Source organism: Centroberyx affinis, unplaced genomic scaffold (assembly GCF_046629955.1).
Source record: "Centroberyx affinis isolate AG114_WGS23_722 - 3 ecotype Tasmania unplaced genomic scaffold, CSIRO-AGI_Caff_v1 ptg006780l_1, whole genome shotgun sequence".
NCBI lineage: Eukaryota > Metazoa > Chordata > Actinopteri > Beryciformes > Berycidae > Centroberyx > Centroberyx affinis.
The window spans coordinates 86,076-98,601 of NW_027283439.1; positions in this window are offsets into that span (position 1 = coordinate 86,076).

The window sequence follows — 12,526 nt, forward strand, 5'->3', positions numbered from 1 at the left end:
ACTACTACTGATACTACTGAGACTACTACTGATACTACTACTGATACTACTGAGACTACTACTGATACTACTGAGACTATTACTGAGACTACTACTGAGACTACGGATACTACTGATACTACTGAGACTACTACTGATACTACTACTGATGCTACTGAGACTACTGAGACTACTACTGATAATACTACTGATACTATTACTGATACAACTACTGGTCCTGCTACTGATACTGCTACTGATACTACTCCTGATACTACTGCTACTACTACTGATACTGTAACTGATCCTGCTACTGATACTGATACTACTACTGATACTGCTACTGACACTACTACTGATACTACTGATACTACTACTGATACTACAGATACTACTACTGATACAACTGATACTACTACTGATACTGCTACTGATACTACTGATACTACTACTGATACCACTGATACTACTACTGATACTACTACTAATACTGCTACTGATACTACTACTGATACTACTACTGATACTGCTTCTACTACTGATACTACTACTGATACTACTGATACTAATACTGATACTACTGCTACTAATACTGCTACTACTGATACTGCTACTACTGATACTGCTATGATTGTTACTACTACTACTACTGCTATTATTACTACTAGTACTAGTGTTCCTGCTGCTACTACTACTGGTATTACTACTATTACTACTAGCCTCTGGTGGCTTATTGCTTTAATAAATGGTGGAAACACACCATTATATCACAAATGAATAAATGAATGCAGATTTTGAATATATCTATTATTTTTCATTTATAATAATTAGGTTAGAATAATCAATAATAATCAAATGCTATTCTTCTACCAAGAAATATAATTCTGGAATTGTAGCAAAAAAGATTGGTTGCCCATCAATATTAAAATTAACTGGTTTGCGATCACAGCTGGGTGTTTATATATTGTAATATTATATAATTAATATCATATTAATAATATTAATATTAAAGTGGATACAGACAACTTTTCAACTTTCCCCCCGTTGTCCCCCCCTAGCGTTTCCAAGTGGTATTGTTGTTTGCGCCGCTGTCGCCAAGACAACCAGATCGCTTTCTGTTAGAGCCTAGCTTAGAGTCTGCTTATCAACTCCTTGACAATATAGTAACTTTCACCACTGCTCATTTTAGAAAGGCCACTGCAAGAAAACGTGTTCTTTGTTTAGATTATCAAACGGACAATGGATCATTTGTTTGTTTCTGGCTGCTAGCGTTAGCGTTAGCTAGCGTAGTTAGCTCTGGTGCGTAGCTAGCGTAGCTAGCTCTGGTGTGTAGCTAGCGTAGCTAGCTCTGGTGTGTAGCTAGCTACGCTAGCTAACGCTAACGCTAGCAGCCAGAAACAAACATAGTTAGATGTTTGATTCTTTTGTTCCAGAAACAAACATATACGTTTGTTTCTGGCTGGTCCTGGCTCCCTTGTAGCTCCTGGTTTGTTTTCTGGCTGCTAGCGGTAGCGTTAGCAACATGGCTAACGCTACCGCTAGCAGCCTGGCTACTGTCCAAAGCAAGAAACAACCGTACGAATCCCAATTTGAACTAGAAACCCCGATCTCAGTGCTATGATAAAGCCAGAGTAAAACATCCGGTAGTATTAATAAGTAGGCAGGTTGTGTGAAGCGTCCTATTCCTCTTTTGGTTGTCCAATGGATGACGCACTTCCTTTGTGCTGTAAAGGGAGCCTTCATTCTCCTGGGAGATCGTACCCGGTGGCAGACAGAATTGCATAGTGAAAGCGAAGCTTATAGGAACCAATCTAAACGCTGATAGACATTACACTGTGCAATCAACATTTACTTCATAATGATAAGTTAAAGCAAAAAAGTTGTCTATAGGGTCTTTAATCTTAAGAGGCTAGAAATGTTCTCAGCTTGTTGTGGATCACTGATTCCGTCAATTCAAGTGAAAACAAAAATCAATCAAAGTTTACACAGAGTTCCTATAGATGACTGGTTGTATTTATGTGTGTGTGTGTGTGTGTGTGTGTGTGTGTGTGTGTGTGTGTGTGTGTGTGTGTGTGTGTAGGTGTTTATGTGGAGGACATGGTGGACAGCAGTACAGAGAAGCTGTACGCCGGCCTGCTGGGAGTTGGAGATGAGATTGTGGAGGTGAACGGTGAGAAGGTGGCCGGTCTCAGTCTGGACCTGGTGACCCGACTGCTGACCGAGAACAGCTCCGCCTCCATCCGGGTCCTCCGACACCGGAAGCCGCCTCCACGCTAATGTGGCACGCCACCCGGCTACAACCTGAACCCGGCCACAACCTGAACCCGGCTATAACCTGAACCCGGCTAAAGCCTGAACCCGGCTACAACCTGAACCCGGCCACAACCTGAACCCAGCTAAAACCTGAACCCGGCTGCAACCTCCACACTAACCATGATGACCTAAACCTAGCCACAACACAACTGTAACTAACACAACGATAGCTACAACCTGAACACAATTACAACCACTTCACTAGCCACAATACCACAACCGGAACCTAGCTTTACAACCTTGTTCCACAACCCCAAACGTAATCACCTAGCCACAAACGGAAACTAGCTATAACCTCCATCCAAGTTGTAACACCACAACTACATCCAACTAGCTACAGCCAGAGCCTAGCTTTAACCTCCATGCTAACCATAAACTACAACCCAAAATACCTAGCCACAACCTGAACCAAGACACAAGACCACAACCAGGTGCTCTGACACAGGAAGCAACCTCCACGATAACCACAACAACACAAGTACAACCACAACCAACCACCGCCAATCTGGCTGCAACCTCAAACCCAACCATAACTCAAACTGCAGAGCTAGGACTTGAACCTAGCAACACCAGCACAACCACATCCCCATCCAAAGGGCTCTAACATGCTCCATGTAAGGAACGCATGCAACAACGCAAAGGGCAACGCACGGGACGTGTCTCATGTCCTTGCGTAGCAAAATGTGCAGGGCAAAAATTTGTAACGCGACGCAAACGTCTGCTGCAATATCACCATGTCAGGTAGGGACGCTAAATGAAAATCACTACAAAAGGAGGAACTACCAATGAAGAAGTCATTTCCTGTGTAAACAAATGTCAGTGGCGGCAGATTTGGAAGAACAGCTGTCTGTCAGACGTATTTACCATCTTCTTTTTATTGCTCTCTTTTCGCAGTGATGGAGAATGTATAGCAGCACAAATTCCTCCACGGTAGCCAATTTTAAATACCCCGCTCCAGCATCAGATTGGCTTTGCTTCCCCCTGTGGATGAGCGATTTATAACAAGTGACAAGTGACAAGTGACAAGGTCTACGCTGTGTTTGCTATGTCAGCAAACAGCTTGCGTAGGCGGAGTACTCGCATTAGCGCATGCGTTCCTTACGTGGAGTATGTTCGAGCCCGAATACCGAGCCACAACCTGAACTACGGAACCTTAACCCCCCCTAACCACAACCTGAACCTAGCTTCACAACCTAGCCACACAAACACAAGGCCGCAAGCTAGCCACTACGCCACAACCACCTCAGCACAACCTGAATCATCAACACACAAAACCCGCAACCCCAACCCACATCCTGAACCAAGGTACACAACTCACCAAATCACCACGACAGCCTCACATCAACCAGGAATTGAGCCTGTTAAGGAGCCGCAGGTACTAAGAAGCCGATCCATGAGAATTATGTCTCATAAATCTGAAACGGAGGACTAACTGTACACTCGTGCATATGACTGGCTGTTTGTCTAAACTGTCTAGACTGAACATTGTGCTTTACAAATTCACACCTGACCAGCTGCCCGATAAGACAACTACGTTCATGTTTAAAGCCTCATGATTCCTCATCTGAACATGAACCTGACATGCAGCATCTTCCTTAAACAGAAGATTCCTTGAGCTTCCAGCAACAAGCAACCTGCTAGATGCAACAGTCTGCAGTGAAATACAGTGGAAATGGATGTGTAGTTTAACACCATATATCCTGGAGCGATGTCAGTACTTAGCAACTTTATGCAATCAGAGAAGGATTTCCTCTCTGCTGTCGGTTTAGTCAGTGATGGAGGAGTCTTCATACCGTTCCAGCAGCAGATCCTGGAATGTTGACTGAATCCATCCGACCTGATTCCTGTTAATTACAGTTGAACTGAGGACAGTCTGAACATGTCCGGACACAAAACCACAGTAACACTAACCGGCCTGCTAGATGTCAGATGAAGAAATGCCAACAAGAGGAACAGAAAGGATTTCCAGTTGAGCATGGTGTTTATTTTTATCTTTAAAACAGGAGGAAATCTTAGAAAGAAAGAAGGATCGGACAGAGCAAACTTCCTGCTCTGGTCAAACTGCTGGGAGTTCAGACATGTTAAGGTCATGTGATGTGAATATCACGTTACCACGTTATACAGGTGGCGTATATTGGTCACCCAAAGAATTCAAGCAGAAAATTTATCAAATCAAGACAATATAAGCTGCTGTTTTACAAAATCTAAAGGATGTTTCAATCCAACGCCAGCTTAGTGGTCACCAGTAGAAGAAGGTTGTACTGGGCAGCTCCCAGTAGAAACCAGTAGAGGACTGGTTGTACTGGGCAGCTCCCAGTAGAAACCAGTAGAAGACTGGTTATAGCAGGGTAGAGCTCAGTTGCTTACAGCTAATGTATGTTTGCGTTTGATCAATTTTCTGATTATACGGCTAGGGTTCTGAAAAGATCTGAGCTTTTCATCAGCAGGTCCTGTTACACTGTTACAGAGTTTAATATTAAACTGTTACACTGTTACACTGTCTAGTATTTAATATTTCTATAAATCTGAAAAGCTGCGTGAAGAGTGGCGCATGCACTTTTCAGGCTGGTGTTGTGTTTGTTTTATAAATGAGGCCCAGGACCTTGTTGACAGGGAGATGTTTACAAACCAATCCTGTTTAGACTGATGTGACGCAACTACAGGAAGCACAGTGCATTGTGGGTTAAACACACTGTGAATTATGGGGTAGGGACAAGTTTTAGTCTTTTCCTGAACTAAATTTCTGACCAGTGAAGGCGGCTCCCACATGGCTTTGGTTGATAAATTATGGTTTGCATGAAATTTTACAACTGAACCAACGCATAAATCCAACAAACTAACAACCTGATTTGGACCAAAGCAAATGGACGAGAGGTTTGAAAACACACTTAGTGTTACAGTGCATCCTGTAGGGGGGTGATGTCTGAAGATTACTTATTATTACATTCAAAATAGATACAGGTGCCCTTCTTCACAAAAGGCTACTTTGTAGCTGGTGCTGGACTTCAATGATCAGAGTTCAAGTTGAAAAAGCAGCACACCAATATTATAATGGAAAAAACATGAGACAAAAACACGTCATCTCATTTTCACCAATTTATGTTTTGGCCATGACTGCTAACGCGTTTCGGTGTCACACCTTCATCAGAGAAGTGATGCTGATGTTGATGTTTTATTAACATTTTGTTAACATTTTGACAAGTCTGTATATTATCTGACAGTTATTACCCCTGTCCGAATGTATTTATTGTAATGTAATGTATTGTAAACTGTCTAATCACCTGTTTCCTCCCAGTCTCTGTAAATCTCCATACTGGTATACTGGTGAATTACCACAACAACCTGACAGCAACAAGGAATCAGCACTTTCTTCTCTGCAATTTGCCAAAAAGTAAAACCAGCAGCAGACTGTCAACATGCCTCCAAACCTTCAGTGGATGCATCAGACAGTCAGCTGTCAATTCCAGTCATGTGATGTAGTTCATCTTAAAGGTTATAGAAAGGTTCAATTTCTGTCTGCATACACAAAGCGAAAAACTTAAAAAGTTCTTCTCTTTCAACTTTTTTTTACTTTCAAAACTTTTTTCACGTTCAAACCTTTTTATTTTTACTTTCCACTACTACTACCACTTAACTCTTTTTTCATGTTCAAGTCTCCTCTATGGAAGCGTATTTCATTCACCAAAGAAAAAGAAACGGAGATGGTTTCTCGTAATTATGACTTCCGTATCTCATAATTATGACTTAGTATCTCATAATTACGCGATAAAGATCTCGTAATTATGAGATCTTTATCTCATAATTATGAGAAAATGTGCCATTTTTAAATATAAAAGCTGCATATATTACACTTGCAGTATGGCTGACTTTTAGGGCGTGCCATGACTTTTCTTAAACCACTTGGGCCTAAATGTTAGTGTGTAGTCAAAGTTCAGGTCTGCAGGAGTGTTTTGACACAGAACTTGTGCTGTTACAATGAGAGGTAAACTGTACAGTGTCCAATAGTCAGAAAATGTCAGAAAGTGTAATATGTGCAGAGTTTATATTTAAAATGGCACATATTATGGCATTTTTCATAATTATTATAACATCAAACATTTATATGGGCTCACTTATTGAATTTGACGATTAAATACAAGGTAATTGGTTTAAAATAAAAAAAGTAAATAAAAAAAAGTTTTCTCATAATTACGAGATCTTTATCTCGTAATTACCAAGTCATAATTATGAGACACCAAGTCATAATTATGAGATATGGAAGTCATAATTACGAGATACCATCTCCGATTTTTTTTTTCTTCAGTGAATGTAATACGCTTCCGCACTTCTCTGCTACTGAGAGGTTTTATAAAAATTCAAAAGTTTATTGATGCATTATATAACGCAGTAACTGCCAAAGTGTTGCACAGGTCCTTCAGACGTCTGACAGACATTTCAACTGGAAATTAGTTCTGGCTCACTGTGATCCAGGGAAGGGATCAAACTGAATATGAATATTTAGGGAATCTGTTCATGTCCTTTCTAAGTATTAAAACACCAGAGAATTTCAGTCACTGTACAGTACATATGTATTTTGTTATGTTTATTTATATTTAAAGTCCAAATAAAATAAATCCTGAATTGATTTCTGATGATTACTTTTAAAATAAACTTGAACTGGTAGTAGAACAGCTAACACTGCTTCAAGTGTTGCTCATAAGACAAGAGTCATCATGTACCACTATAAGCAAATTATGAGTGCATTATAATTATTATTATGAAAATACGATATGCCATCTATCCCAACTGTTAAGTCTTGTTCTAGGGGTTTGTTTCTACTGTAAGAAGTCTGGTCATATTGTTGCTGACTGTGGCCTTGGTGAAAACAATAGAATCCCTAACGTTGATGTTGGTAGATGGATTCCCACTAAGGAGAGGGACAGCGACTTATCAGGTCATTCACTCTTTCTCATGGATGGTTTTTATGATTAGATTAGGCTCAAGGTTTTGACCTCTTGTTTTTGAGAGGAGCAATCGAGTCGAGTACTACCAAACAGATTTGATTAAAATGAGTGACTAGCTCATCAGTGTGACTGTGGGATGTCATGACAGATATATCACTGAGTCACCAAGAAAGCCTCAGAGAATTTAGTTGCAGAGATTGTGTTAAAAATGCGAGAGCTGGGGCGCCCCGGTGGCTCGCTGAGTAGAGCGTGTACCATGAGGCTCGGTCTTTCCCGCAGCGACCCGGGTTCAAATCCAGGATGGCTTTGAAGTAGAAGAAGTAGCGGAGCATCAAATATAATTGCCTTGTGGTCAGACACACACATATCCTTTATCTCACGATTATTTAGGGGCAAACCAAATGAGAGTACAAGGTCATGGCCCTTACATGAGTAGGCTCAGTAACAAATTGAATAAGGTTAAAAGACTAAATAAACTGCATACAATCAGTGACAAGTGCATGTGATGGGCAACACACATGGATGTTAAAATCACCAAGTATTACAATTCTATCGTATTTAGGCACAATGAGAGACAGAAGGTCAGAGAACTCATGGATGAAGTCTTGGTTCAGTTTAGGAGGTCTGTAGACTAGGACAGATAGCAAGGGAGCCTTACCATTTACTAGGAAACTAAGTGATTCAAAAGTTTGAAAAGTGCCATTACAGATAGGGGAACATTTGATATGATTTTTGTGAATAACAGCTACCCCACCACCATGACCAAATTAATAAAACCAGGGGGTGTAGCTTCAATCAATGGAGTGGAATCACCTAGACTCAACCAAGTTTAAGTCATCATAAAAAAATCGAAATTTAAAAAAGTAATAAAATCATGGCAGATAAAAGACTTGTTAGAGAGAGATCTAATATTCAAAAGTCCAAACCTGACAACTGGGTCGGAGGTGGGTGTGTAAACTGATGGCTGACGAGGAAAATGAATCAGCTTATTTACATTGGCAGCTGTTGGTTTATCACACAGGGAGCTGCTCTGAGTCTATGGTAGGAAATGACAGCTTAAGTAATATCGGTCTCACCTAGAACAGGTCAACGTTATTAATGTAAGGGAGCCCAATGGAGGAACAGTGGTCCTTAAGCCATGAACTAAGTCCAAACAGTCTTGACCATCTCTCTATACCTCTCCGGTGGGTGGGGAGAGGGCCTGAGATGAGGATTCGCTTTCCTGTGTCAAGAAGAGCAGCAATTACTGTTTGGAAGTCTGCCTTTAAGACCTCTGACTGTCGCGCTTTAATGTCATTGGTGCCTACATGGAAGATGATGTTGTCAATGTGGGGTAGCCTGCGGTGTATGTCCCACACCCGCGCATGAGGAAGGGGGTGGCTGAACATCCCGGACCATGGAGCTGCCAATCACCAGAGTGGATGTAGTTGAGTCCAGCTGGGTCTGGGAGTGAAGCGGGAGAGGAGAACGGCGTGAGAGATGAAGGGGTCAGGACTGGGAGGGGCAAGGGAAGGCGGGGCGGGTGGGATGGGATGTAGGTTGGAATGATGGCGAGGGGGGGGGGTGGGGGGGGGGTCCGGCAGGGGGGCTGGGGGAGTGCTGTGTACACCGTCCATCTTGATAATCCAGTGCTTGGAAACGGTTGGTGAGCTGTATGCTTGGTGGAGAGGACAGAAGAGTGCGGCGGTGGAGTTTCCCAGGATGCCGAGCAACAAGCTGCCAAGCAGAAGGTCGGGGGGTGGAGTTAGTGGGGAGACCAAGGTGGGCTGAGAAGAGGAGGGGAATGGGGGATGTCTGGGTAGCAGTGATGGCAATAACAGGTGGCTCTTGAATTGGCAAACTGGTGGTAAAAAGTCCAGCGTGAACTGGGCCCAGACCAGCAGAACCAGTTAAAACCGTTGTATTAAAATTGTCCTGCAGTCTGGACTGTTCCTTAAGAATTGCATTACTTTCCTGGAGTGTTTTGACACGTCCCAAAGCATCAATGAGCCTATTTTGCATATCTGAGTATTTGATGCATTTACTGCAGGTAAAAATAGAATCGATAAAATCCTCTTCTATGGTAAACATGTCTCAGAGTTCACATTTTAAAACCTTCTTCTTCTCTGGACTTGCAGGTGAGCCCTGCGGTGCCATACTGCAGGTGTAAACAGAGCAGGCTCCAGGCTTGTAGGCTAGTGTTAGCTCGGCAGGATAGCAGAGTTGGACGCGCGAGGTCCGAGAGCGTAGTCAACAGAATCTAAGATCACATAGACGCTCGATTGCTATGGAGATGAGGGTTTGTACCCCACATCGGCTGCACCACCCAGCCACCGCACTTCAGCAAAAACTCTGTACAACCGCCCACAAGGAGCAAACTACAGAGACGACTCACGCCGGGTTGGTTCCCGTGGATTTGATTGCAGAAAGGAGAGAGAGAAAAGGCGATTTGCTAGTGACCGGGAGGGCGAGACCAGAGACAGACGGGTAGCAGCTGACTTCTGGGTAGCATCAGGTAGCGTGTGAACCTAAAGCCAGATTGAGAAGCTTGGTAAAGACTGTTGCATGAGAGGTAGTCGGTTAGTTGGATAGAAACTTTAGAGAGGAAGGGGAGATTAGAGATTGGTCTAAAGTTAAGAACATCAGGATCGAGGTTAGATTTTTGAGCAGAGGTTTAATTACGGCTGATTTGAAGGACGAGGGCACAACGGCAGAGGAGAGAGAGGTGTTAATGATGTTGAGTAGGGAGGGGCCTAATATTGGAAGAAGTTCCTTAACCAATTTATCGGGAAGAGGGTCAGATAAGCTGGTTGTGGATTTAGAGGAAAGTACTAATTTAGAGAAGGTGTCTAATGAGACAGTCTCAAATTGCGAGAGTACGGTGGTCTTCTCTAATGCACCTAATGCACGATTAGAAGAGGGATCAACGCCCTCAGTGGGTAAAGAATTGATAATCTCATCTCTAATACAGTCAATTTTGTGATTAAAGAAATTAAGAAAACAATTTACAGTGAATGGAGAACTCACTACAGAGGAGGGTTTGTGAGGAAGTTTTGCTACCGTGTCAAATAGAAACTTCGGGTTATCTTTATTAGTGTTAATAAGATCTGAGCAGCAGGAGCTCTAGCAGCGGAGAGCGTAAGCTTGTAGTTCATTAGGCTATCGCTCCAAGCTAGCCGAAACATCAAGTTTGGATGAGCGCCATTTGTGTTCCAGCTTTCTACACGCCTGTTTTTGTGCACGAGTTTCGTCAGAAAACCAAGGCGGCGGTTTCTTTAGACGGCGGGTCTTTGTGAGTCGGGGCGCAACAGAGTCAAGCGAGTCGAGTAGAATAGAGTGAAAGTTAACTGAACTCGTCGAGGAAGCCGATTTGTTCTGGGAGAGAGGCAAGAGTTGTAGGTAGATCAGCGAGTTTTGTTGTTGTGGAAGAATCAATACGGTTTCTACTGGGAGCTGACCAGCACAACCAGTCTTCTACAGGTTTCTACTGGGAGCTGAACCGTGCAACACAGTCTTCCACTGGTGGCCAATGGAAGCTGTCCAGTAAAACCAGTCAGTTGTTGAGTTAGTCATTCTCTTTCCCCCCAGGGATTTGAACCGGCAACCTCCCAGTCACCAGCCTGCTTCACTAACCTGACTGAGAGCAAACCACAACATCACATCATTCAGATTTTATTGAAATGAGTTGCACCACCATCATCAACCAATCAGACAACCAAACACACAGGGGTCAAAGGTCAAAGAGGCCATTCTGATTGAGGGAAACAATATAAAAGAGAAATCTCTCAAACCTCCATGGTCATACATATTCCATAGTAGTACAGTAATTTCAAACACACAAAATTGACATGACTTTCCATATCATGTAGTGTATTCACTTTTTTGTGATTTTGTGAGTTCTTTTCTGAATAGTAAACAGAAATAGGTAATTTACCACTTTTTACCACAGTAGTAATTTAGTCCAATATTTTAAAGTTTAGTTGCCAGTGGCGGTTGTTCTGTCTTGTGTAATTAGACTGATATTGGGTTTGATATTGTCCATTATTAAAATGCATCTGCTCCAGTCTGATATTATGGATATGATGCAATTTGACTGATTAAAGCAAACTCATGGATTCACTGTAGAATTTATCAATACTACTGGAAAGATCTTAGGGGTCAAAGGGAAGATCTTAACCTGAATCCTGAGTTTTAGTGTCCCATGGTCTAAATGCCGTTTCAGACGTTTTTCTACCCTGACAAGAATACAATTCTGGGTGAAACTCTGAATACTTGGAATTTTTGGGGGGAGCATGAAAATTGTCAAATTCAAAGATAATGAATATCGGTACAAAACACTGGCTATCGGCATCTTGAATCCAAAACTATTGGTCTTGTCCTAAAACCCACATCAGTCGAAGCCCAGTCTGGAACCGTAATACTGTAAGTCTGGTACAGTAAACATGTAGTGTTATTTATCACCATGAAATAATAAAATCAACTGCAAACAAAACTAAACTAGTTATTTTTAAGACATGAGCCTTTTTAGAAAAAGTGCAGAGGAAAATGTAGATTTGTCGTTAGTACTTCAGAGTACTGTAGAATACTGCAGAGTACTTCAGAGGACTGCAGAATACTGCAGAGTACCTCAGGGTACTACAGAGTACTGTAAAGATGCAGTAGGCAGGGTTTAGTTTGAGCAGCAACACTTCAGCTCTCAGCTTCAAACGGTTTATTAGACTTCATCAGTTATCAGAGCTGTGAAAAGTGATCGGGTTACTAATCAATGAATATTTCTATGCAGCTCGTCCCAGTCCAGCCACCAGCAGATGGGAGGATTTTCCAGACTGGTTCGGTTTCATTCTGATCAATCTGCCAGCAGCCGACAGGACGACAGCGGATAGGTGTGAAGTAGATCCAAGTACCGTTCTGCAACTGAGCAACTTGGATTTTACTGCTCAAGCCATTTTCTTACCCAGGATACAACAAGTACTAGTACAAGTACTAGTACAACGTGGAGAAGAGCCGAGCAACTGAAAGCTACTTCACACGGAAACAGACGTGACAGAGTGCGTACGGACCGCCGCCAAAACGACCGGGAACATAAAAAAACAAAAAACAGAACTACTGGACGATTTCTGTGTTTTTTTTCTTGTTGGTGTGGAGAGCTGAACTTTCCCACAGACACTAAAGTGCACGAGCTTTCGGGCCGCGGTCGCCGTGAGAACCAGGCTGAGGGTTCAGCGTCTTGCTCAAGGACACTTCAACTGGACCGCAGCTGGTGAGGATCGAACCCGCCATGGAACCCGGTTCCTCCACACAGCCAGGTGTCT